The sequence below is a fragment of the Cherax quadricarinatus genome, chromosome 37 (assembly GCF_038502225.1).
Source record: "Cherax quadricarinatus isolate ZL_2023a chromosome 37, ASM3850222v1, whole genome shotgun sequence".
NCBI classification, from domain to species: domain Eukaryota; kingdom Metazoa; phylum Arthropoda; class Malacostraca; order Decapoda; family Parastacidae; genus Cherax; species Cherax quadricarinatus.
In genome coordinates this window covers 7,476,698-7,501,435 of record NC_091328.1, presented here as the reverse complement: position 1 = coordinate 7,501,435, position 24,738 = coordinate 7,476,698, and the positions used below count along the sequence as shown (strand labels likewise).

Below are 24,738 nucleotides of genomic sequence, written 5' to 3'. Positions count from 1 at the left end.
CTGATGGAAGATAGAGGTATGGGTGTGTGTGGGAAACAAGCAGGTTGCAACACTAGGGTTGGAAACAGTAAATGTATAAAAGGCATTCAGCATGAAGTTATGAATAAAAACAATAGATCAGGTCAGCAAACAAAGGGGGACAGCAGAGGGCAGCAAGGGACTAGCTCCCTTAAGGTTTACTATACTAATAGCAGGGGTGTAAGAAATAAGATAGATGAGCTAAGATTAATTGCAAGTGCAGGAAACAGATATTATTGCTATAACAGAGACCTGGCTCAATCTGAAAGATAGAGAGATGCCCTCTGAATGTCACATACAAGGCTATAAATTATTCCACACTGACAGGGTCAACTGGTGGAGTAGCGATGTACGTCAGAGACAATTTAAATTGTTGTGTTAGACAAGATATTAAATTAGAAGCGTCAGCCACTGAATCTGTTTGGTTACAGCTTCTCGAGGGCCGAGAAAAACTAATTTTGGGTGTGATTTACAGGGCCCCAAATCTTGATAGGGAGTGCATTAAACTTCTATGGGACGAAATTCGTAAGGCATCTACATACGAAAATGTTGTGCTAATGGGAGATTTCAACTATAGACAGATTGACTGGAGCAATTTGACAGGAAATTTAGAGTCAGGTGACTTTCTTGATACGATCCAGGATTGTTTTTCAAAACAGTTTGCGACAGAGCCAACTAGGGGAAATAACCTCCTTGACTTGGTTCTTGCCAGCAGGGAAAAACTAATTAATAATCTTGAGGTTAATGATGAGCTTGGGGAAAGTGATCACAAATCACTCAGTTTTAATATATCATGGAATTCCCCTAATAATGGCAATCAAGTTTCTGTCCCTGACTTCCGCTTGGCTGATTTCATAGGACTAAAAAATTATTAGGTGGGCTGAACTGGAATGACCTGACTAACGGTCAGGTAGGTGGTGATGGTTGCCGATATGACGCTTTCCAGGGCATAGTTCTAGCTGCTCAGTCAAATTATGTTCCAAATAGGGAAATCAGATCAAACAAAAATGATCCTAAATGGATGAACAATAGATTAAAATATCTAATTGGTCAAAAGAGAGGCATATATAGGCAAATAAAAAGAGGGGAGGGGCAATTAAGAAATCGATATATTCAGTTAGAGAGAGAAATAAAAAAAGGAATTAGAAAAGCAAAAGGAGATTATGAGGTTAAAGTTGCAAGAGATTCGAAGACTAACCCAAAAGGATTCTTTCAGGTATACAGAAGTAAGATCAGGGACAAGATAGGCCCACTCAAAAGTTCCTCGGGTCAGCTCACTGACAGTGATAAGGAAATGTGTAGAAGTTTTAACACATACTTCCTCTCAGTTTTTACACAGGAGGATACCAGCGATATTCCAGAAATGATAAATTATGTGGAACAGGACGTTAATAAACTGTGCACGATTAGGGTCACAAGTGACATGGTCCTTAGGCAAATAGATAAATTAAAACCTAACAAATCCCCAGGCCCTGATGAACTGTATGCAAGGGTTCTAAAGGAATGTAAAGAGGAACTTAGCAAACCTTTGGCTAATCTTTTCAACATATCACTACAAACTGGCATGGTGCCAGATAAGTGGAAAATGGCAAATGTGATACCTATTTTCAAAGCAGGTGACAGGTCCTTAGCTTCGAACTATAGACCAATAAGCCTAACCTCCATAGTGGGAAAATTTATGGAATCAATAATTGCCGAGGCAGTTCGTAGCCACCTTGAAAAAAACAAATTAATCAACGAATCTCAGCATGGTTTTACAAAGGGGCGTTCCTGCCTTACGAATTTATTAACTTTTTTCACTAAGGTATTTGAGGAGGTAGATCATGGTAATGAATATGATATTGTGTATATGGACTTCAGTAAGGCTTTTGACAGGGTCCCACATCAGAGACTATTGAGGAAAATTAAGGCACATGGAATAGGAGACATTTTTTCCTGGATAGAGGCATGGTTGACAAATAGGCAGCAGAGAGTTTGCATAAATGGGGAGAAATCAGAGTGGGGAAGCGTCACGAGCGGTGTTCCACAGGGGTCAGTGTTGGGCCCCCTGCTGTTCACAATATACATAAACGACATAGATGAGGGCATAAAGAGCGACATCAGCAAGTTTGCCGATGACACCAAAATAGGCCGTCGAATTCATTCTGACGAGGACATTAGAGCACTCCAGGAAGATTTGAATAGACTGATGCAGTGGTCGGAGAAGTGGCAGATGCAGTTTAATATAGACAAATGCAAAGTTCTAAATGTTGGACAGGACAATAACCATGCCACATATAAACTAAATAATGTAGATCTTAATATTACGGATTGCGAATAAGATTTAGGAGTTCTGGTTAGCAGTAATCTGAAAACAAGACAACAGTGCATAAGTGTTCGCAATAAAGCTAATAGAATCCTTAGCTTCATATCAAGAAGCATAAATAATAGAAGTCCTCAGGTTGTTCTTCAACTCTATACATCCTTGGTTAGGCCTCATTTAGATTATGCTGCACAGTTTTGGTCACCGTATTACAGAATGGATATAAATGCTCTGGAAAATGTACAAAGGAGGATGACAAAGTTGATCCCATGTATCAGAAACCTTCCCTATGAGGATAGACTAAGGGCCCTGAATCTGCACTCTCTAGAAAGAAGTAGAATTAGGGAGGATATGATTGAGGTGTATAAATGGAAGACAGGAATAAATAAAGGGGATGTAAATAGTGTGCTGAAAATATCTAGCCTAGACAGGACTCGCAGCAATGGTTTTAAGTTAGAAAAATTCAGATTCAGGAAGGATATAGGAAAGTACTGGTTTGGTAATAGAGTTGTGGATGAGTGGAACAAACTCCCAAGTACAGTCCTAGAGGCCAGAACGTTGTGTAGCTTTAAAAATAGGTTGGATAAATACATGAGTGGGTGTGGGTGGGTGTGACTTGGACCTGATTAGCTTGTGCTACCAGGACTGTTGCCGTGTTCCTCCCTTAAGTCAAGGTGACCTGACCTGACTAGATTGGGTGCATTGGCTTAAGCCGGTAGGAGACTTGGACCTGCCTCGCATGGGCCAGTAGGCCTGCTGCAGTGTTCCTTCCTTCTTATGTTCTTAAGACTTGAACTGAGCACATATGTTACATCCTACCTAACAACAGGTAACTAAGTCAAATAATATTATAAAGCAATATATTCACGATTTAGCTATTATCGCAAATATAAGCAATATAAAATTATATGAAAAGGTAATAATTATATATATATATACATATTAATCATTGCAACCCATTCAGGGGTTGCAACAGGCAGCCTCCGATTTAACTCTGTTGACCACTACTCTGTGTTCGATTTGTTAGGAAGTTGAAGATCCATCTCCCCACTTTCCCAGTTATTCCTTTAGCACGTATTTTATGGGCTATTACGCCATGATCGCATTTGTCAAATGCTTTTGCAAAGTCTGTGTATATTACATCTGCATTCTGATTTTCATCCAGTGCATCCAAGGCCATGTCATAGTGATCCAGTAGTTGTGAGAGGCAGGAGCGACCTGCCCTGAACCCATGTTGCCCTGGATTGTGCAGATTTTGGGAATCCAGGTGATTTGCAATCCTGCTTCTTAGCACTCTTTCAAAGATTTTTATGATGTGGGACGTCAGAGCTATTGGTCTATAGTTCTTAGCTAATGCTTTGCTGCCACCTTTATGGAGTGGGGCTATATCCGTTGTTTTAAGTGACTGTGGAATTTCACCCATGTCCAAGCTCCTCCTCCATAGTGTACTTAGGGCACGCGAGAGGGGTTTCTTGCAGTTCTTAATGAAAACAGAGTTCCACGAGTCTGGGCCCGGGGCTGAGTGCATAGGCATGTTGTCAATGGCTTTTTCGAAATCTATCGGAGTTAGGGTAATGTCGGAAACCTGGCATACATTTATGGAGTTTGAGGCTCATTCCTAGCAAATGATAATATTTATTTCTACATGTACAAGGTATACAGGCCTAGCTGACATCAATGACATACTACTATATAGAAAGCCGCTTGTTATGAAAGAGCATTTTGGGCAAATAAGGTCAATTTTATCCCCAGGATGCGACCCACACCAGTCGACTAACACCCAGGTACCTATTGTAATGCTAGGTGAACATGGACAGTAGGTGTCTTAAGGAAACACGGCCTAAAGTTTCCAGCCTCACCGCGGGAACGACATGATCGTAATGCACGAGTGACGCTGTTCCGCTTGATCCTTTGTCCATTGTCATCCCATAGCCACCAGGCCCGATGGCCTGGGCCGGCTAAAGCTCCCGCTTCACACACGGAGGGCCCGGGTTCGATTCCCGGCGGGTGGAAACATTTCGACACGTTTCCTTACACCTGTTGTCCTGTTCACCTAGCAGCAAATAGGTACCTGGGTGTTAGTCGACTGGTGTGGGTCGCATCCTGGGGGACAAGATTAAGGACCCCAATGGAAATAAGTTAGACAGTCCTCGATGACGCACTGACTTTCTTGGGTTATCCTGGGTGGCTAACCCTCCGGGGTTAAAAATCCGAACGAAATCTTATCTTATCTTATCAATAACTATTTGTAAGGTAAGATCATTACTTTAATTTACTGCAGCAGTAACTTCTTCGTATCAAAAAAGTCTATATAATTTCCTGGATGTTGAAAGGGAGTTAAAGCCTGAACCATCGAAGGGAAAGACAACTCCATCTCCTTGAATCAAGAGTATTTCAACATCAAAGCACATCACATCTCTTGCAGGCTTACTGTTTAATCAACAATAACGAAAAATAAGACTTTACTCAAGTTTATGTTCAAACAATAGTGAATCAGAGAAAGTGACATTTTCTTCTTATTGTTACGTAGACTATGATATTTACAATATGTCAGAATGGTCCTTAAATCCGTTTATACTGGAAAATTACCTCAAGATACTCTGAAGTATTAGTTGCTATTATTTAAAAACGTGAATAAATATTATTTTAAATATATGAAATGCAGCACTATTTGACAATAGTATGCAGTCTTGCGAGTTAAGACACCATATCCCAAGAATGTCAAACAAGTGAATCACAAACAACTTCCTCAAATAATCAAATGAATGTTTTCTATAATAAACATTAATTTAAATAATTAAGATAGGATATACAGATAGTGGATAGGGGCCTCCATAGCTCAGTGGCTAGAGCACTGGTCTTGTAAACCAGGGGTCGGGAGTTCGATCCTCCCTGGGGGCTCATGAGGAGGTTTTTGATCCTTCTTAATGATGCAGATTTACAGCACATAACTAAGCAGAAACCAGGCTGTTAAATGAGGGAGAAAGAAATGGTCGAAATTTTGCCTAACAATCAATAAGTTTATTCAGGTATACATAGATTATCATACATGTGTGTAGAGAACCTAGGATAACCCCCCAAAAAAAATCAAAGCGAATTATATCCACTGGGGTCCTTTAATGAAAAAATGCAGACTAAACAAATTAAAGGGGGTCTCTTGAGACGATATACTTGGTCCCTGACATAGGTGAAATAGAACAGGAGAGCCGCCTGGGTACTAGCGGCTATATAGTACTGAACTACGAGCACCTGATGGAATTAAACAAAGGTAATAATGGCAGGTCAAGGGTGCGTGAGGCCAGGTTTTAGAAGAGGGAACATGTAGGGAGGAGATAATTACTGAATGCAGTGCATTTGGAAAGGGAACTTAGAGGAAAGTCAGCAGATGAAGTGGAGTACTATTGTGGAAATTGCCGGGAGGCAGAGGAGAATTTCATGCCCAGAAATGGAAACAGTAAAGTCAGGATCCTTGGTGATGCAGAGAGGCAAAAAAGGAAAATCGTAAGAGCATGGAAAATGTACAGAACGCGAAGGACAGACAAGAACAGAGAAGCAAGCAGATTAGCCAAAAATGAATATGCAAGGATGGTGAGAGGGAGGTTGAAAGAAAATTTTAAAATGATGCAGCAGGAAAGGTCAAGTTTAGACAAACTAATTCACAGTCACAGCAGAAAGACGACTGTAAAAGACCAGGTAATGCAACTGAAGGAAGGATGAGAGCTCACAAGACATGCCAAGTCGGTGGAAACGGGCAATACCTGAAAGACTAGGGCAGTGATTCTCAACCATGGGCAAATTTACCCTTTGGGGGTATAATATTACATGGCAAGGCATAAATATTTTTGTACAAAACCTGAATAATTTATTTTTTCTGACCTTTTTGTTATTCTGTCCCTTTATGATGGCGATAAATTGTATGTATGGAAGGGGGTAAATGGAGAAATAGATCAAGCCGAGGGGGTTAATGATGGAGGAAAAGTTGAGAATCCCTGGCCTAGGAGAAAGGGTACACTAACAGGTAATGGAAACTTGGGATGGAACTGGATACATCAAAGGAAACGGGACTTGAAAAGATTTCACCATGGATTCTGGGAGAGGGAGCAGACTGCCTGAACCCCTAGCTAAGATCTACAGGTCAAAGGGCACAGTACAGTTGCCCGAGATCTGGAAATTAGTGAATGTAGTACATATATTTGAGAAGAGAGGAAAGAAGCATTGAACTACTGAGGAGTTTCAATAACATACATACCATGCAAGGTAATTGCTGTGGTTTCACAAATAATAATTAGCACGGGTTCAGAAATGACAAATCTTGCCTTACCAACCTATTGAATTCTGGTACAAAGTAACAGAAGTGAGACAGGTCAGGAAGCAAAGAGCGATTGTTTGGGAAGACATGTCAGAATGGGAAAAAAAGTAATACGCAAAGTTCCTCGGGGATCGGTACTGTTTCTGGTTTATGTAAATTGTGTACAGATGGGACTGATCCAGATGCTTGATGATTATGTAAAATTAACGATAATAAAACCAAACGAGGACAAGAAAAGACTACAAATGAATCTGGACAATGTGCAAGATTGGTTAGACAAGTGGTTGCTTAAATTCAATCCCAGCAAATTTAAGGGGACAAGAGGACCAGACAGAATAGACTCGGGGGACACACTGCAGACCACACTCAAGGAGAAAAACCTAGGTATATTGCCAGAGGCAAATAACGTCTACAGTCAATGCAGGAGCTTTGTCAGTCCGTTACCTGGAGAGCGAAACGTTGCCACAATTAAATGTCTCATTGGTTGCACACGTATCTTTTAACTTCATAAGAAGTTATTATTTCTCTGACGTAATATGGCAAATCTCGCAGGAAACAGGACCCCGGGTGCAGTGTGTTGCCGGCCGCCTTTATTATCTGCCCGGGGAAGACAGTGGACACTGTACAGACTCGCCAGAAATGCTAACTGATCGACTTCCGAAGTTTGAACCAGTGTGGAATCACGCGTTTTTCACATGTAAACATTGTAGGAACGATTTTAGTAACCGGAAACTTGGGGGGAGTGATAGGCAGCAAAGAACCTCGAGTCAATGAGAGACTATGTCCTGGCTAGGCTGGTGTGTGGACTTCCAGCGAGTTGCAATACATGTCTGCGGTTTTTCGAGCGAATAAAATAGTCTGTCGTTACTTGCTAGCATCCACCTCTCATTTAATACTCCAACATTTTTTTTTTTGTATATATAAAATTTGTCTAAATGTAAAGCATCCATTTAAGTATCAGGAAACTTTTCTAATCTTTATTCCTTTGATTTACTCATTACTACCTCCTCCATCGTTGTATTTTTGTGTATCATCCCTTCCCTGTATACCCCAGCGATACCTAATTCGAGTGCGAGAGAACGTGTTCCACATGTATGGTAATTAGGTACTCTAAGTATCTGGGTGCGCGCAATACTGACTTGTCTGGAGGATAACCTCAACTAACCGCTATACTTACCTGGAGGGTGTTCCGGGGGTCAACGCCCCCGAGGCCCAGTCCTTGACCAGGCCTCCCGGTAGATCAGGACCTGATCAACCAGGCTGTTACTGCTGGGCGCACATAATCCAACGTAGGAACCACAGCCCGGTTGATAGGGTACTGACTTTAGGAATCTGTCCAGCTCCCTCTTGAAGGGTGATGGACTGATTACATCGTCTTCACATCTCTACTGCTTCTGCCAACTTTTCTGTACTCGACTGAAGAAGCCTACTGTGTAGGCGAAACGTTTCAGAATAAAGATACCTAACTGTTGCATACGTGTCTTACTACCAACCTGTCGGTATTGTATACCATATGTCTCATGTCCCACCATTACTGTACAAGCGAGCGGCCCATGTCCTTTCGCATGCTATTTCATGACTCTTTAACAAGTCACTAGAGACTAGCACCTTCCTGAAACTACTCAAGATGGCAAGGGTTACACCAATACATAAAGGTGGTGACCCTACAGACGTAAACAACTATAGGCCAATATCAAACTTACCATTGCTATCCAAAATCTTTGAGAAACTCGTGCACAGGAGACTGGATTCATTTATAACGGCTCAAAACATACTCAACCCCTGCCAATTTGGATTCAGGAAATAAAAGCACTAATGATGCAATCATAAAAATGCTAGATCTGCTTTACACAGCATTGGAAAATAAGGAATATCCACTAGGAATTTTTATTGACCTAAGAAAAGCTTTTGACACAGTAGACCACGACATCCTACTCCACAAACTTGATCATTACGGTATAAGAGGCCATGCGCTTGCTTATTTCAAATCTTACATTACTAATAGGTATCAGTATGTCACCATTAAAGACACAGCATCAGCAACACGGCCACTTGATACTGGAGTTCCGCAGGGAAGTGTCCTTGGTCCCCTGCTCTTCCTCATATACATCAATGACCTTCCAAACGTATCCCAACACCTGAAACCCATTCTCTTTGCTGACGACACGACTTATGTCATCTCTCACCCTAATCTTGCCACCCTCAACACCACTGTGAATGAGGAGCTGATCAAAATATCGACTTGGATGACAGCCAATAAACTAACGCTTAACACTGACAAAACCTACTATATTATGTTTGGTAGCAGAGCAGGAGATGCACAAATTAACATTAAGATTGACAACACTCTAATTACCAGAAATAATGGGGGCAAATTCCTAGGCTTATACCTTGACAACAATCTGAATTTCAGCACCCATATCCAGCATATAACCAAAAAAGTATCCAAAGCGGTTGGGATCCTCTCCAAGATACGATACTACGTGCCGCAAAATGCCCTTCTCACACTATACCACTCACTTATTTATCCATACCTCACCTATGCTATTTGTGCTTGGGGATCAACTGCAGCAACACACCTAAAGCCAATAATAACCCAACAAAATGCTGCAGTAAGAATAATCACTAAATCCCATCCCTGGCAACACCCCCCCCCCACTCTTCATAGACCTAAACTTACTCCCTGTTCAGTACATCCACACTTACTACTGTGCAATCTACATCTACAGGGCCTTAAACTCTAATATCAACCTTGACCTAAAACACTTTCTTGATAGTTGTGACAGAACCCACAGGCATAACACCAGACACAAACATCTCTACGACATTCCCCGTGTCCGACTAAACCTTTACAAAAATTAAATGTATGTCAAAGGCCCTAAAATCTGGAATACCCTACCTGAGAACTCTAGAACTGCAGACACATTCATCACCTTCAAAACTACCATTAGAAAACATCTTATCTCCCTGATACACCCTGTCAACTAACTACACGAATACCACCTGGTGGTTCACACTTACACTAACTGATTCATTTGACCATAAACAGAAATATTAATCTCAATCTTAAAATAATGAATCCTGTGATACTCCAATACTGAAAGTATGTACTGTGCCAAAACAAAAGCATTCACATTTCTAAACTCACAAACTAGTATTTAGTCACTTAGCCATAATACCAACTTACCTCATAATTTGTAATATTTTACAATTAAGAATAAAACTAAGTCTGCCCGAAATGCCTAGCCATGCTAAGCGTTCTAGTGGTACACTCTGTAATCACTATTTTACTACATGTAAACCACACAATAACCAAATTTCTGTAAACTCAGCATTGTAATCCTTATAGAGAATAAACTTTGAATTTGAACTTTGAATATTAATATTCACTCACACCTTCTGTTCTCGGACCAGGAAACAATATTTCAAGAGGTGGTTTAAAATGAGTGGTAGAGGCCTGTACTACTGCTACTATTACTGGTACATGTAAACAATAAACATATACGAATGCAGAAATTTATGCGGTACACGTCGCAGTTTGTTAAATATGCAAAAATTAATAAGGATGCCAGTAAAAGACGATAGTAATAAACTACAATTAGATATGAACAGATTTCAATATTGGCCCATTGTGTGGCGCCAACATGTCATGAGGACTGGGAGTGGGAGCATGGGTAAGGCTACCAATAACTGTACCAACAGGGATGGAAGCGCTCTAGGCAACTGATAACAGACCTCTCTCTAAGGGGGCGTATAATCTCTAGTACACTAACGGTGTATGCAAGAGAATAAAAACACAGGTAACAGAGGATCCTTTTAACAACGTTTCGCCCAGGGGTGGGCTTTATCAAGTACCGGGGTATGTAAGGCTGATAAAAGGGAGACATGTCTTCAAAAGCTTTAAAAAAGGGTTGAGGACACTGTACATCAAGACAATGATCGAGGAAATACCAGCAGTGTGGAGCTTAAAATGTCATGAAGGTCGCAACCAAACTAAGTCTGCAGCTGAAGAGCATAATGTACACAGAAAAACTTTAGAGAAACTGAGCCTTACCTCACTGGAAGAGAACTAACAGAGATGTGATAATGACGTAAAAGATACTTAGTGTAACAGTTTGTCCTTGTTTGCTTGCTTGCTCTATGTTAAGATGAGAGATCGGTGAGGTCTCCTTCAGAACGGTAAACGTTGATTCAGTGTCCAGAAAGTCCGCCGAGGGACGGGGGGGGGGGGGCGGGGGGAGATCAATACCCACAAGCAATGGAAATTCATTTTATTAACAATTTTAAGACTGGATAAAATGCACATATCATCCATAGTGGTAAATCCCTTCGCAAGGTCAGGATAACACTGAAGCGCATGTAAATTCACTTACCGGTCTGAAGTATTGAGCAACGGCTATATCGCAATATATTGCAGTTTATGAAAGCAAAGAATTACTCAAAATAGCAACACACTACTGCGTGCCTCCAGGGAGGATCGAACTCCCGGCCTCTGGTTTACTAGACCAGCGCTCTAGCCACTGAGCTATGGAGGCTTACAAGCTTAATGACGGCAGGCAAGTTTTGAAAATTGTCGTAAGGCGAATCCAGCGATAACTTTCTTTCTTCTGAGTCTATAACTACCAATATCTTATGAATTTAAGTATAAATTAATCTAGCATAACCCAATATAGTCAAACGTTTATTTCCTGTAAGAATAAATCTAGTATTTTACCAGAAGTTTTCCGGTCCAGATATATCTTATGTTTAGCAGTGACTTCATTATAATTAGATTTTGTTCGGCTTTTTAACCGTGAGGGTTATCCACCCAGGATAATTCAGGCAAGTCCATGCATCGTCGGGGACTATTTCCACTTGGGTCATTTAAACTTCTCCCCCAGGATGCGGCCCACAGCAGTCTATTAGCAACCAGGGACCTACTTACCGCTAGGTAAAAATGTACACAAGTTCAATACCACTGTCACTTGTTCAGGTGTCAAACCTCGCGGTCCAGACCCTGAGTCATTGTGTACTTCTGTAATCCTTGGACTACCGCCCACACGGTGGCTGCTGCACGCATAATATATTTAACTGACTAGGTGAACAGAGGCAGCAGGTCTAAGAAAACGTGCCCAACGTTTCACCCGAGGGTAGAAACATTGGTCGTGTTTCTTTACACCGGTTGTCCATGTTCACCCATCATTAAAATGGGTACCTGGGTGTTAGTGGACTGGTGTGGGTCGCATCATGGGACAAAACTGACCTAATTTGTCCGAAATGCTCAGCATAACAAGCGGCTTTCTATATAATAGTATGTCATTGATGTCAGCTAGACCTGTATACCTTGTACATGTACTTGTAGAAATAAAGATATTACTAGTATAATAAGTAAGCTTATCGTCCCAACAACAAATCATCCGCGGTAACCAATGGAAATTGCAAGGATCCCAATGGAAACAAGTCAGTGACCTTTTCTTGGGGTTATCTTAGGTAATTTACACACATTACTATGTACGATAATTGTGCTTGTGTGTGCCTGTCCGTAAAAAAACTTACTTCTTCTCAATATATGCAGAACTTTTCAAAATTTGTTCTTGTTACCGGTAAGTCACAGCACCTGGAGGGGGGGGGGGGAGCTGAGATAATTAGGTTTGGTTAGAGAATGGGAAGTTTCAGTTCCTTGGAACAAGAGCCCTTTAGTGTAAACATAACACACCCCACAAGAGTAAATTCTCAGAAGAGATTAACAGCAAAGAATAATGGAGCTGGGAGAGAATTATTGTGTAATTGTACTCGCGGGTAACTGTACTCGCGGGTAACTGGACTCGCGGGTAACTGGACTCGCGGGTAACTGAAGACACCACCTGTGTATCTATTATCAAACTTTTCCAGTCATTTATTCAGGCAATTCTTAATTTAGATAAGTATTATTTACAAGGTCACTGTCAAAGGTCTCAGCAGGGAAATAATCACAGGAATTATAACAATCTTTAAGATGAGTGCCAAAATTGTCAATGGTGGTCAGGGGGGAAACATCAGCCAGTCTGTTTCAATATCCCACCAGGGATACTTTAATATTAGTAATATCGAGAGCGGTTAATCTTGGGAAATGATCTGATATGTGTAATACAGCGGAAGGCATCGCAGCTCACAAAGTTAATGTTGCAGCCAAGACAGATCAAGAATTTCTTCGTTAGATATGCGTCCTCCAGTGGATATAAATCCCTCTTATCCTAGGTAATTTAAAAATATTATGTATGATAATTTGTGTAAATTATGTGCATGTACCTGCACCTAAATGAACTTACTAAGATCGCCTACAATTTGCATATCATGACTTGTCTTACGTCTTAAACCCGGCAATCGAACCCGGGCCCTTTCTGCTGTAAACAGAACGAGACCCATGGAGCACTCCAGCTGGGTTTTCTGCACGAATATTATTTTTGGTATAGTTTATTTAATTGGGTTGCATATAATTTGGTGTAGTTAAATTTAAATGGGATAAATCTTAAGTATTTGCTGAACCTAAATACAAAATACTGTTGCAGTTTTTTGATAGATGTTTGTTGGTGAGCCACAGTCAGGATGGCCGAGTGGTCTAAGGCGCCAGACTCAAGGTAACTTCCCTTCAGATAGAAGGGTCATGGGCATTCTGGTCCTCTCTGAGGGCGTGGGTTCGAATCCCACTCCTGACATCATTTTCGTTTCACTTGCGGACATACACCAGAAATTATCGAAAGAGGAACCCAGTAAGGAAAAAAAAAAAAACATTCAGCTTGTCATTAAAAATAAATGAATACTTCTACAAAGATTTATTTATGCAAATACCATAATAATAATTAATAACAATAAATCTTTATTTCTACAAGTACATGTACAAGGTATACAGACCATAGCTGACATTAATGACATACTACTATATAGAAAGTCCCTTGTTATTCAGAACATTTCCGGCAAATTAGGTCAATTTTGTCCCAGAATACGACCCACACCCACCTAAGGAGGCCTGGTCACAGACCGGGCCGCGGGGGCGTTGACCCCCGGAACTCTCTCCAGGTAACACCAGTCAACTAACCTAAGTAAGTACTTACTAATTTTGTCCCAGAATACGACCCACACCAGTCAACTAACCTGTCTCTGTTCCACCTAGGTACCACAACACAAGACACACATCTTTTTGATATACCTCGTGTCCATATCACACTGTGTAAAAACTATGCACATAAAGGGCCCCAAAATGTGGAATTCATTACCAGAAGATATTAAAGTAACCCAGTCTGAAAATCAATTTAAGACTTCTCAAAAGCCACTTAATCACCCTAGACTAAATGCTAAATACTCAGTACACACATACTCACTTATGTTCTCCCACATCATAACTTCAACAATCACTTTGAACCTTTTATCCATTGTTAACAGGAATATAATTGAATCATTGTTTTCACAAAAAGCATTTTAGAATATATGAATATATATTTTGTCTTACACAAATTTGATTCACTTATAATTAATAATTACTTTACAACTATGAAATAATTACTATCTTACTGTATAACTATGATAAAATCCTTAGTATTAAGTAGTCTGTAAGCCAATAATGTTAAGTTGGCCCATAATGCCCAGGCATAATAGAGGCTCTCTCCATTATTGTAAATACAAATTCTCAATGTACTGTTTGCAAAGACATAAAATAAATAAAAATAAATAAATAGGTGAACATGGACAGCAGCTGTCTTAAGGAAACACGTCCAATATTTTCACTGGTACCGGGGATCGAACCACGGACCTCAGTGTGTGAGCCAAGTGTGCCAGCGATCGATCTAAGTTAACATGTAATAAAGTGTAAATCTCACTAATTTTCCTGGGGTTACCCTGTATTGAAACAATATTTCCAAAAGAACGCAATCATTACATTATGTATAGTTATGCAGTACAATACAATACAATTTTTATGTCTTTGTGCAGTACGGATATTGTAGTCTACGTGTAAGAAAACATTGGAATGCACAAAAGAAAGCCACTAATATGCAAAGCATTTCGGGCAAATTAAGTACGTCACTAATTATGGTGTGAAGAATTAGACATGTGTAACATCTGGGTATCTTTATTTGTACATGTTTCGCCATCCAGTGGCTTTATTAACACAAATTCAAGGACAAGAGATATTATGCCCTTGAATTTGTATTGATAAAGTCACTGTCTGACTTTTTTGGGTTATCCTAGGTTCTCGAAACATATGCTGCTATGTATGATAAGTGTTACTGTATTTGTGTATACCTGAATAAACTTACTAAAGATACCCAGATGTTGCACGTGTGTAATTCTTCATCTTGTCCGTACTATATACCATTCATGTATAACTATGGTGTGTTATCTACAACCATCATATAACTAGAACTTTTATGCACTGAATCTAAAAGGTTAGACGTCTGTTATCAAAAGAACAGAATTTGAACTAACTGGGTCATATGTGATGCAAAATTATATATATTTGTAAAAAAGGTTATTTTGAGCGACTTCGCCTCCATAGCTCAGTGGCTAGAGCGCTGGTCTAGTAAACCAGAGGCCGGGAGTTCGATCCTCCCTGGAGGCACTGTGGCTACCGTCAGGTAAAGTTTTCCATGGCTGAAAATTTCGGTTTTCTGTATGAGAAAACCAGGGCCACCTTACCTTGATGTGTTTCGCGAGTCTTACTACTCTCAGAGCCAAGCCATAGGCCAGGCTCCATCTGGTCCTTGCCTGGTCAACCAGGCTGACCCGAATAATTAATTTTAGCACGATACAATATTTCTAGAGATGGGCGACTTTTTGGGTTATCCTACGTAATTTACACACGTTATGTACCAAAATAAACTTGGTAGTTGTGGATGCGGAAAGCCCATAGTTATAAAGAGTATTGCGGTCATATAGCGCAGTAAGCTAGAAAATAAAGGATTTCGATTAGTAAACCAATCAAGCGAAACTGTGGCTTGTTTCTGTCTATCTGTTTCAGATCCTTTCCCAGGATACCAACCACTACACTACTAACTCTTAGTATCCTTTACTACTAAGTAAAGGCCAGTATGTGTCAGACCTGCCCATACGTCCTGCCTTGCCCAGGATTGCACCCAAGCCCTTTCTGTGGCAAGCCGAGTGCGCTACCTAAATTAATAATTTGATTCCACGAAAATCATTAAAAATTATATTTCTGATCAATAACTGCAAACAGATTTTTTTTTCTGCTTGGCCTCGGCTGCACTGTCACTATGACTAGCACAAAGGTGGTGATGGCTGAGTGATAGCAGCACTGTAAATATTACTGGCACAGATAACAGAGTGGTAGTGGCACTTGCTTGTAGTACTCCATCACAGCACAGGACACAGATATTTGGGTGCCTCGAGAAGCTTATATTTGGGAGGTCTTACAGACCGGTCAAGGTTATTTTCTATGATACACAAACATAGATGGAAAATCCCATAGTTATGTAATTCAAGCAGACTACTTATATTAGTTGAAATATTTCGTCAACACTTCTACAGTGGAGTCGGGTAAACTTGAGGTTCTATTCGATCTAACACAAATTCAAATTCAAAGTTTATTCTCTATAAGGATTACAATGCTGAGTTTACAGAATTTGGTTATTGTGTGGTTTGCATGTAGTAAAATAATGATTACAGAGTGTACCACTAGAACACCTAGAATGGCTAGGCATTTCGGGCAGACTTAGTTTAATTCTTAATTGTAAAATATTACAAATTATGAGGCAAGTTGGTATTATGGCTAAGTGACTAAATACTAGTTTGTGAGTTTAGCAATGTGAATGCTTTTGTTTTGGCACAGTACATACTTTCAGTATTGGAGTATCACAGGATTCATTATTTTAAGATTGAGATTAATATTTCTGTTTATGGTCAAATGGGTGAGTGAGTAAGTGTGAACCAACAGGTGGTATTCGTGTAGTTAGTTGACGGGGTGTATCAGGGAGATAAGATGTTTTCTAATGGTAGTTTTGAAGGTAATGAATGTGTCTGCAGTTCTAAAGTTCTCAGGTAGGGTGTTCCAGATTTTAGGGCCTTTGACATACATTGAATTTTTGTAAAGGTTTAGTCTGACACGGGGAATGTCGTAGGGATGTTTGTGTCTGGTGTTATGCCTGTGGGTTTTGTCACAACTATCAAGAAAGAGTTTTAGGTCAAGGTTGATATTGGAGTTTAAGGTCCTGTAGATGTAGATTGCACAGTAGTAAGTGTGGATGTACTGAACAGGGAGTAAGTTCAGATCTATGAAGAGTGGAGGGGGGGGTGTTGCCAGGGATGGGATTTAGTGATTATTCTTACTGCAGCTTTTTGTTGGGTTATTATTGGCTTTAGGTGTGTTGCTGCAGTTGATCCCCAAGCACAAATAGCATAGGTGAGGTATGGATAAATAAGTGAGTGGTATAGTGTGAGAAGGGCATTTTGCGGCACGTAGTATCGTATCTTGGAGAGGATCCCAACTGTTTTGGATACTTTTTTGGTTATGTGTTGGATATGGGTGCTGAAATTCAGGTTGTTGTCAAGGCATAGACCTAGGAATTTGCCCTCATTATGTCTGGTAATTAGAGTGTTGTCGATCCTAATGTTAATTTGTGCATCTCCTGCTCTGCTACCAAGCGTAAGTTTATTAGCTGTCATCCAAGTCGATATTTTGATCAGCTCCTCGTTAACAATGGTGTTGAGGGTGGCAAGATTAGGGTGAGAGATGACATAAGTCGTGTCGTCAGCAAAGAGAATGGGTTTCAGGTGTTGGGATACGTTTGGAAGATCATTGATGTATATGAGGAAGAGCAGGGGACCAAGGACACTTCCCTGCGGAACTCCAGTATCAAGTGGCCTTGTTGTTGATGCTGTGTCTTTAATGGTGACATACTGATACCTATTAGTAATGTAAGATTTGAAATAAGCAAGCGCATGGCCTCTTATACCGTAGTGGTCAAGTTTGTGGAGTAGGATGTCGTGGTCTACTGTGTCAAAAGCTTTTCTTAGGTCAATAAAAATTCCTAGTGGATATTCCTTATTTTCCAATGCTGTGTAGAGCAGATCTAGCATTTTTATGATTGCGTCATTAGTGCTTTTATTTTTCCTGAATCCAAATTGGCAGGGGTTGAGTATGTTTTGTGCCGTTATAAATGAATATAGTCTCCTGTGCACGAGTTTCTCAAAGATTTTGGATAGCAATGGTAAGTTTGATATTGGCCTATAGTTGTTTAAGTCTGTAGGGTCACCACCTTTATGTATTGGTGTAACCCTTGCCATCTTGAGTAGTTTCGGGAAGGTGCTAGTTTCTAGTGACTTGTTAAAAAGTAATGAAATAGCATGTGAAAGGACATGGGCCACTTGCTTGTACAGTAATGGTGGGACATGAGACAGATTCCCTGAGTTATTTTTAAGTGACTTTATAATCTCGGTGACTTCCGTGGGCTCAGTTGGTGCAAGATAGAAGGAATTTGGGAAATGCCCATCTAGGTAGTCCCCGGCATGGGCATTGGTATGTGGGATTTTATTGGCGAGATTAGATCCTATGGTTGAGAAGTTGTTTATCTTGTTAGCTGTGTCAGTGGGATGTAGTGGTGTTTCATTAGGTTTAGTTAGGACAATATTCTTGGTTTTTTTCAGTTTGTGGGTCCCTAGAATCTGAGAGTGTTTTCCAGGTCTTTTTTATATCTCCTCTAGTGTCTGTGAATCTACTGGAGTAGTACAGTTGTTTGGCTTTCTTTATTACTTTGGTGAGAACTGATGAATAGTGTTTAAGAATATCTTTGTGTATTAAGCCCTGTCTATATTGCTTTTCATATTGGTGTTTCTTGTCAATGGATTTCAGAATGGTGCTGGTTAGTCATGGGCAACCAAGCCGTTTGTTTGTGATCTGTTTTGTTTTTATAGGACAATGTTTGTTGTATAGTCTAAGTAATTTGTTAAGAAAAATGTCTGTCCAGTCATCAATACCATTGGCCTTGTGCAAGAAAGGTATAAAATACCGACAATATGAAAGTTAAGACACATGTGCAACATCTGGATATCTTTATTGTAGACGTTTCGCCATCCAGTGGCTTTATCAATACAGATTCTAGGACATAATAGGAAGACAGTAGAACTATATACAAAAGATGAGGTAATCAGTCCCTCGGCCTTGGAGTTAGTGTTCACAGCATCGTGATGGAGGAGATTCTCCTCCACCACGATGCTGTGAACACTAACTCCAAGGCCGAGGGACTGATTACCTCATCTTTTGTATATAGTTCTACTGTCTTCCTATTATGTCCTAGAATCTGTATTGATAAAGCCACTGGATGGCGAAACGTCTACAATAAAGATATCCAGATGTTGCACATGTGTCACACCATTGGCCTTGGAGAATTTTGTAGGCCAGTCAACAGTCTCTAGGTCAGCTGTGAACTTCCTTATTGAGGCCTCGTCATGGAGTCTAAATGAGACTTTGTTGTATTCAAGTGGTATCAGGTATCTTTTTATTTGTATGCGCTTTATTTGTTCACATTTACGCAGGTCTTTAGCAGCCAACCTAAAATAATTAGCGCCTTTATTAAACACTACATGAAGATTCTCAAAAGCCCACAGAATCTGCAACCTTGAATTCCTCGGAAAAGAATGTGCCACGATTCATGATATCTCCCCCACATTTTCTGGGCTCGTTGACAAACTGGCCCAGAAAACACTCTCCACACTTAAAGATGATAATACCGACAGAAGTCTTATTTTACCTAGTGGAAACATGGCTGAGTTGCACAGTGTCTGTGTGATTTGTGTGGCCTGCAGGGACGAAATATTCCTTACAGGAAACCAGAATGAAGTCAGTGGTTTATAAAGTAGAAATCCAAAAACTTATATAAACCGTGAATGAAGCAATAATTAATGTCATAGCAGACGATACGAACCCCGTGAAAATATCCAGCACTGACTGTTGGGTTTCATTAGGTTAGATCTGCATAAATTTACCACTAATAAATACCCACATATATGCGAATTAAGGAAAAACTCACTCACACTCGACTGTGCTGCTGGCTGACGATGATCTAAGACAGATTTTTTTTTTTAGATTTTGCCACCGAAGTGGCTAGTTTATTGTGCACCCCATATCCATCCTGTGGACGGTAGCGCGAGAGCATGTGGATACACAAAAGGCCTAGGAACTAGGCCCCAAAGGGTTAACAGGAATACATATGGATTTATATCTACATATCTATAGTTCACTTATCTGTTACAAGCAAATTTAGGAAATTTGCTTAGTATATCTGGTATCTTATTTTCATTAATAAGATATCTTGACATGTCACATAGGTTATTATACTGTCTGTCTCTGTATTCCTCAATAAGTGGACAATTAAGCACATAGTGTTCAAGACAGTGACCATATGCCTGATCACATAATTTACATTTAGTTTGATCATCTGTGTGTCTCCCAAACTGCCAGAAGTACTTGTAACCAAGCCTAAGCCTGGCCACTACAACATCAGTCAGTCTGTTCACATTGCAAGTTGCTCCATAAACATACTTATCTACGTTCATGTTATCATAGTGGGTTATAGATCTACTCAGGCTTCTAACTGCATTCCTATAACAATCATCTTCATTATTTACTTCTCTCCTAATATTATTCCTAATGCTAGACACAGTTATACCAAAGTTATATTCTACGTTCTCCTTCTGGATACTCTTCTTGGCTAACATATCAACTTTATCATGAAGGAGTAATCCAATGTGTGATGGGATCCATAGCAATTGTACATTAATTCCTTTGTCCCTAATTTTTGAGTATCTATACCTGGCTTCCCCAATGAGCATGTTGTTGGAGTCATTATATGAGCCAAGAGCCTTCAATGATGACATAGAATCAGTAATGATGATAGAGTCAAGCTCAGTGTCATAGGTTAGCTTTAGCGCCATTAGGATTGCAAACAATTCAGTTTGCAGTGTAGACGCCCAGTTGTTAATTCTTATGCCTAACTCAACAAATTTATTATCGTTCTTAACTAGGGAGGTGGCAACAAGAGCAGATGCAGCCCTGCCAGAAGACTCCTGTTTAGATCCATCAGTGTATATAACTTGTGATAACTTATTACTACCAGCTAGGCGAAAAATTTCTTCTTGAGCAGTTGCTCTAACAAGAGATTTAAGGAAGGGATTACTAGCAATGAGCTTCTTGGGAGGGACTTGTAGGTATGTGATATTAAATGAACACATCTTCCATGGAGGGGTGAAATGCTCTTGTTGCCAACAGTGATACAGTTCATGCAGGTTATAAAACTTAATGCAATTGCACGTTTTCACAATCCATTTAGATCTGTGTGTATTTACCTCTAGACACTTGGTAAGATTCACTGTGACAGTGTCTGGTTCGTTTCTCAACATTCTAATACCGAGTACAGTGTTAATTTCAACAATCCTATCACTGATACTAGAAATACCAAGCTCCTTCCTCATGTTAAGAACTTTTGTAGATCTGGGACAGCCAAGAATAATCCTGAGAGCTTCATTTTGCATTAACTCCAAGGGTCGGAGGGAACTTTCTCTAGCTAATATCAACATGGGAGCAGCATAATCAATTAAGGACCTAACATAGGCTATGTACATCATTCTCACGATTCTCACATTAGCACCATAGTTGGGATTGTAGCCAGCAACAGCTTTGAGAGCATTTAGCCTAGCTTTGCATTTCTTGTTTAGTTGTGGTATAGTGGATTTGTTAAAGGGTACATCTACACCAAGATATCTGTAAGTTTTAACGTAGCTAATGATTTCACCCTGCAAATAGATGGGTGGGGGATGTCGTTTGCTTGTTAATATCTTTGTTTTAGAGGAAGATATTATAAGGCCTAGTCGATTACAAATTGCTTGAACTTCATTAAGAATGGTATTCATCTTCTTATGCCCTGTTGTATGGATCATGATATCATCAGCATAGCTTATAGCTATATGTTTAGGTGAGGCAGGTAGAGCATTTAGGAGAGCATTAATCAGAATATTAAATAGCATGGGACTAAGAACTCCTCCCTGCGGTGTACCTAAAGACATTTCTTTAGAATCACTTCTGAAGCCTTGGTAAAGGACAGAGGATACTCTATTTGACAGGTATCCTATTATCCAGCAGAGTAAGCTACCACCAATATTCATTTTGGCTAGTTCATGTAGTATAACTGTTCTGTTTGCAATATCAAATGCAGATTTTAGATCAAGAAAAGTGGTAAAACTAGTAGAGGTGTGTGCAGTGAGAAAGGTGGAAATACAGTTCTGCACACTTTTACCTTTCATGAACCCATAGAGGTAGGGGGAAAGTTGATGTCTGATTCTGTAGTACAATCTGTTAAGCATCATTCTTTCAAAAGTTTTGCAAAGACAACTAGTTAAGGAGATCGGCCTAAATGTATCAGGCTGTTGGGGCTTAGGGATAGGCACAATGAGACTATTGGTCCAGGAGGTAGGAAGAACGCCCTCAATGTAACTGAGATTATACAGTGCCAACAAAGGGTTATCAGGCACGTGCCTTAGAGTTCTGAGAATATCATAGGTTATACCATCCTCTCCAGGAGCAGTTGATCGACCTTTGGTTAATGCATTATCTAATTCATACTCGGTAAAGAGGCAATCACTCTCATCAATATTTTGGCTCATAAAATTAATCAGTTTCAACATTTCTTCAGAAGTACTCTCTAAATTTTTTCTAATATGAGATGGAAGGCTTTCATGCCTGGATGTTTTGGACCAGTCATTTATGAGGTCATTTGCTTTTTCAAGAGGAAAGGGATGAGCAACATTGCCAGTCTTTTTCCTGGTTATTTTATTTATACCTTTCCAAGCCAAACTCAAAGGGGTGGACCTATTTAATCCACTAACAAACTGTTCCCATTCCTGTTGCCTAAGTTCTTCCTTTCTATTCCTTGCATTTGTTAGTGCAGCTTGGAACGTTCTGAGCAGGTCTGGGGTTCTACATTCACGGTATGCTTTACCAATCCTCCTAGCTGCATGTGTTAGATTGCGCAGCTGTGGATCATTATAGTATTTACATTGGTTTTTATTGTTATTTATAGTGGAGGGTCTTTGTTTCCTATTCCTGCCCACTTGATCTGTGAGAACACTCTCAATAGTGGTAATTAAATCATCATTAAATTTTTGTGTGCCAGTGGGCTCGTAATTCTTATACCATTGATCCAAGTGGTTAATAAAGTTGTCTCTGTGTTCTGGTTTGAGAATAAGTTTCCTCCTTCTGTATTTAGCTCCTTGATTGCTGGAGATGTGATCAAGATTGACAGTTGTTAGTCTTGGGAAGTGATCAGATAGAAGATCATCAACTATGACAGAGTCATGCATCGTATATGATGTATTAAATCCAAGACACAGATCTAGTATGCCACCATATATGTGAGTAGGCTCAGTAGTGCCCACAATTCGAACATTATCATGCTCATTCAGCAATCTCACTAGTTTAGTTCCATTGGTGTTTGTAATAGACCCACCAATATTCTTATGTCTGGCATTAAAATCTCCAAGAATGATGGTAGGTTCACTATTGATGCGATCTGGTAAAGCATCAGGTCGAAGCTGGTTCGCTGGGGCATAGAGATTAAAAATGTTTATGGAAAAATCGCCTGCATATACTTTGACACCATGATACTGCATGTTAACTCGACTCTGCAAGGAAAGGAGTGAATGTGGCAAGTTCTTTCTGACATACATCACACAACAGTTGGTTGACCTTAGGTTATAAGCTGCATATCCAGGCAAGTTTGGTGGAGGTGCTCCATCTTTCAATCTACATTCCTGCAAACAGATGACATCAATATTCTTGGTTGCACTAATATGATGTAAGTCAGGCAACCGCTTCCTGATGGAAGCAATGTTCCATGAAAAGATTTGTAATGTATCCATTGTAGTGAGTTATTACAATCTCTTGCTCATAAGATGGTAAAACTATTATGCTTTGACTGCAGTGTGCAGACACTTAAGAGCAAATAGCATAGTTTGTACGTCTTTATCTTCAGAACCTTTATTTTTAAGCATTTTTCGGCATTTTGGCAGCCAGTTATAAGGCAATTTTTGAAGGCAAGAGTTATGGGCTTCTTTCTCACAAATTGCTGGAAGCTGAACGGAGATTGCTGCACTTTTGACATCATCACCATGCTCAAGAGCATCATCCTGATTACATATATTTATTAAACTTGTCAGGATCTGTTCAAGATGCTCAATTTTTTTCTGGAAATTTGTTATAATATGAGGAAGGTCATAAGACAGAGATTGAAATATACAGCCTCTTTCTACACTGTCTGCGTGTGGGTTTCCTCAGTTCTTCGATAAGTGTCCATTGCACTTTTGAGGATTAATCATAAAGATATGCTTATTGGTGTCATTACGAGCCTCTGACTCACAACTGAAGGATCCGGGTTCGATCTTCGGAAGAGTGAAAATGCTAAGATAAGCTAAGATTTCGTTCGGATTTTTAACCCCGGAGGGTTAGCCACCCATGTTTCCTTATACCTACTGTCTGTTCACCTAACAGTGTTAGACTGTTGAGGAGGATCAAAAGAACCCGGTGGAAGCATGTCACACAGGTGGGTTACCCTGTGGTATTATCCCTCCTGGTTTATAATACCAATAACATTTCTATCTAAACAAAACTTATCGAAGTCAACTCATTATAGGAGCCACTACTGACTTGATACAGTGACTACGAACAAGATGCAGAGCTTTTGCCTACATTAAATAAAAGATTAAACAAGGGAAGAAATAGGGAGAAGAATGGATGGAAGGCACTGAATTTGTATTCTCTGAAAAGGCGTAGAATTATGGAGGATATGATTGGAAAACTTTAGTTTATTCAGGTACAGGTACACAAATACATTTACATAAATTACCATACATAGCAATGTATGTGTAGATTACTTAGGATAATCCAAAAAAGTCAGACAAAATGACTTATTTCCACGGGGGTCCTTGTATTTCCATCAAGTTAAAGTGGACACAAGTAATGTGCTAGAAATATCCAACCAAGACAGGACTCGCAGCAATGGATTCATGATGGACAAATTCAGATTTAGAAAAGATATAGGGAAGTATTGGGTTGGTAACAGTTGTCGACGAGTGGAACAAACATCCAATGAGT

At 39.9% G+C, this 24,738-nt stretch overlaps 4 non-coding genes across 4 annotated transcripts; 3 read left to right on the top strand and 1 right to left on the bottom strand.

Moving 5' to 3' along the window:
• The first annotated feature begins 5,148 nt into the window (after window positions 1–5,148).
• TRNAT-UGU (transfer RNA threonine (anticodon UGU)) lies at window positions 5,149–5,221 on the top strand. The gene has a single exon. It is a non-coding gene; the product is annotated as a tRNA-Thr (tRNA).
• Window positions 5,222–11,091: 5,870 nt separating this feature from the next.
• On the bottom strand, window positions 11,092–11,164 carry TRNAT-AGU (transfer RNA threonine (anticodon AGU)). The gene has a single exon. It is a non-coding gene; the product is annotated as a tRNA-Thr (tRNA).
• A 2,023-nt stretch (window positions 11,165–13,187) lies between these two features.
• On the top strand, window positions 13,188–13,303 carry TRNAL-CAA (transfer RNA leucine (anticodon CAA)). The gene is made up of 2 exons: window positions 13,188–13,225; window positions 13,259–13,303. It is a non-coding gene; the product is annotated as a tRNA-Leu (tRNA).
• A 1,825-nt stretch (window positions 13,304–15,128) lies between these two features.
• TRNAT-AGU (transfer RNA threonine (anticodon AGU)) lies at window positions 15,129–15,201 on the top strand. The gene has a single exon. It is a non-coding gene; the product is annotated as a tRNA-Thr (tRNA).
• Window positions 15,202–24,738: the final 9,537 nt, after the last annotated feature.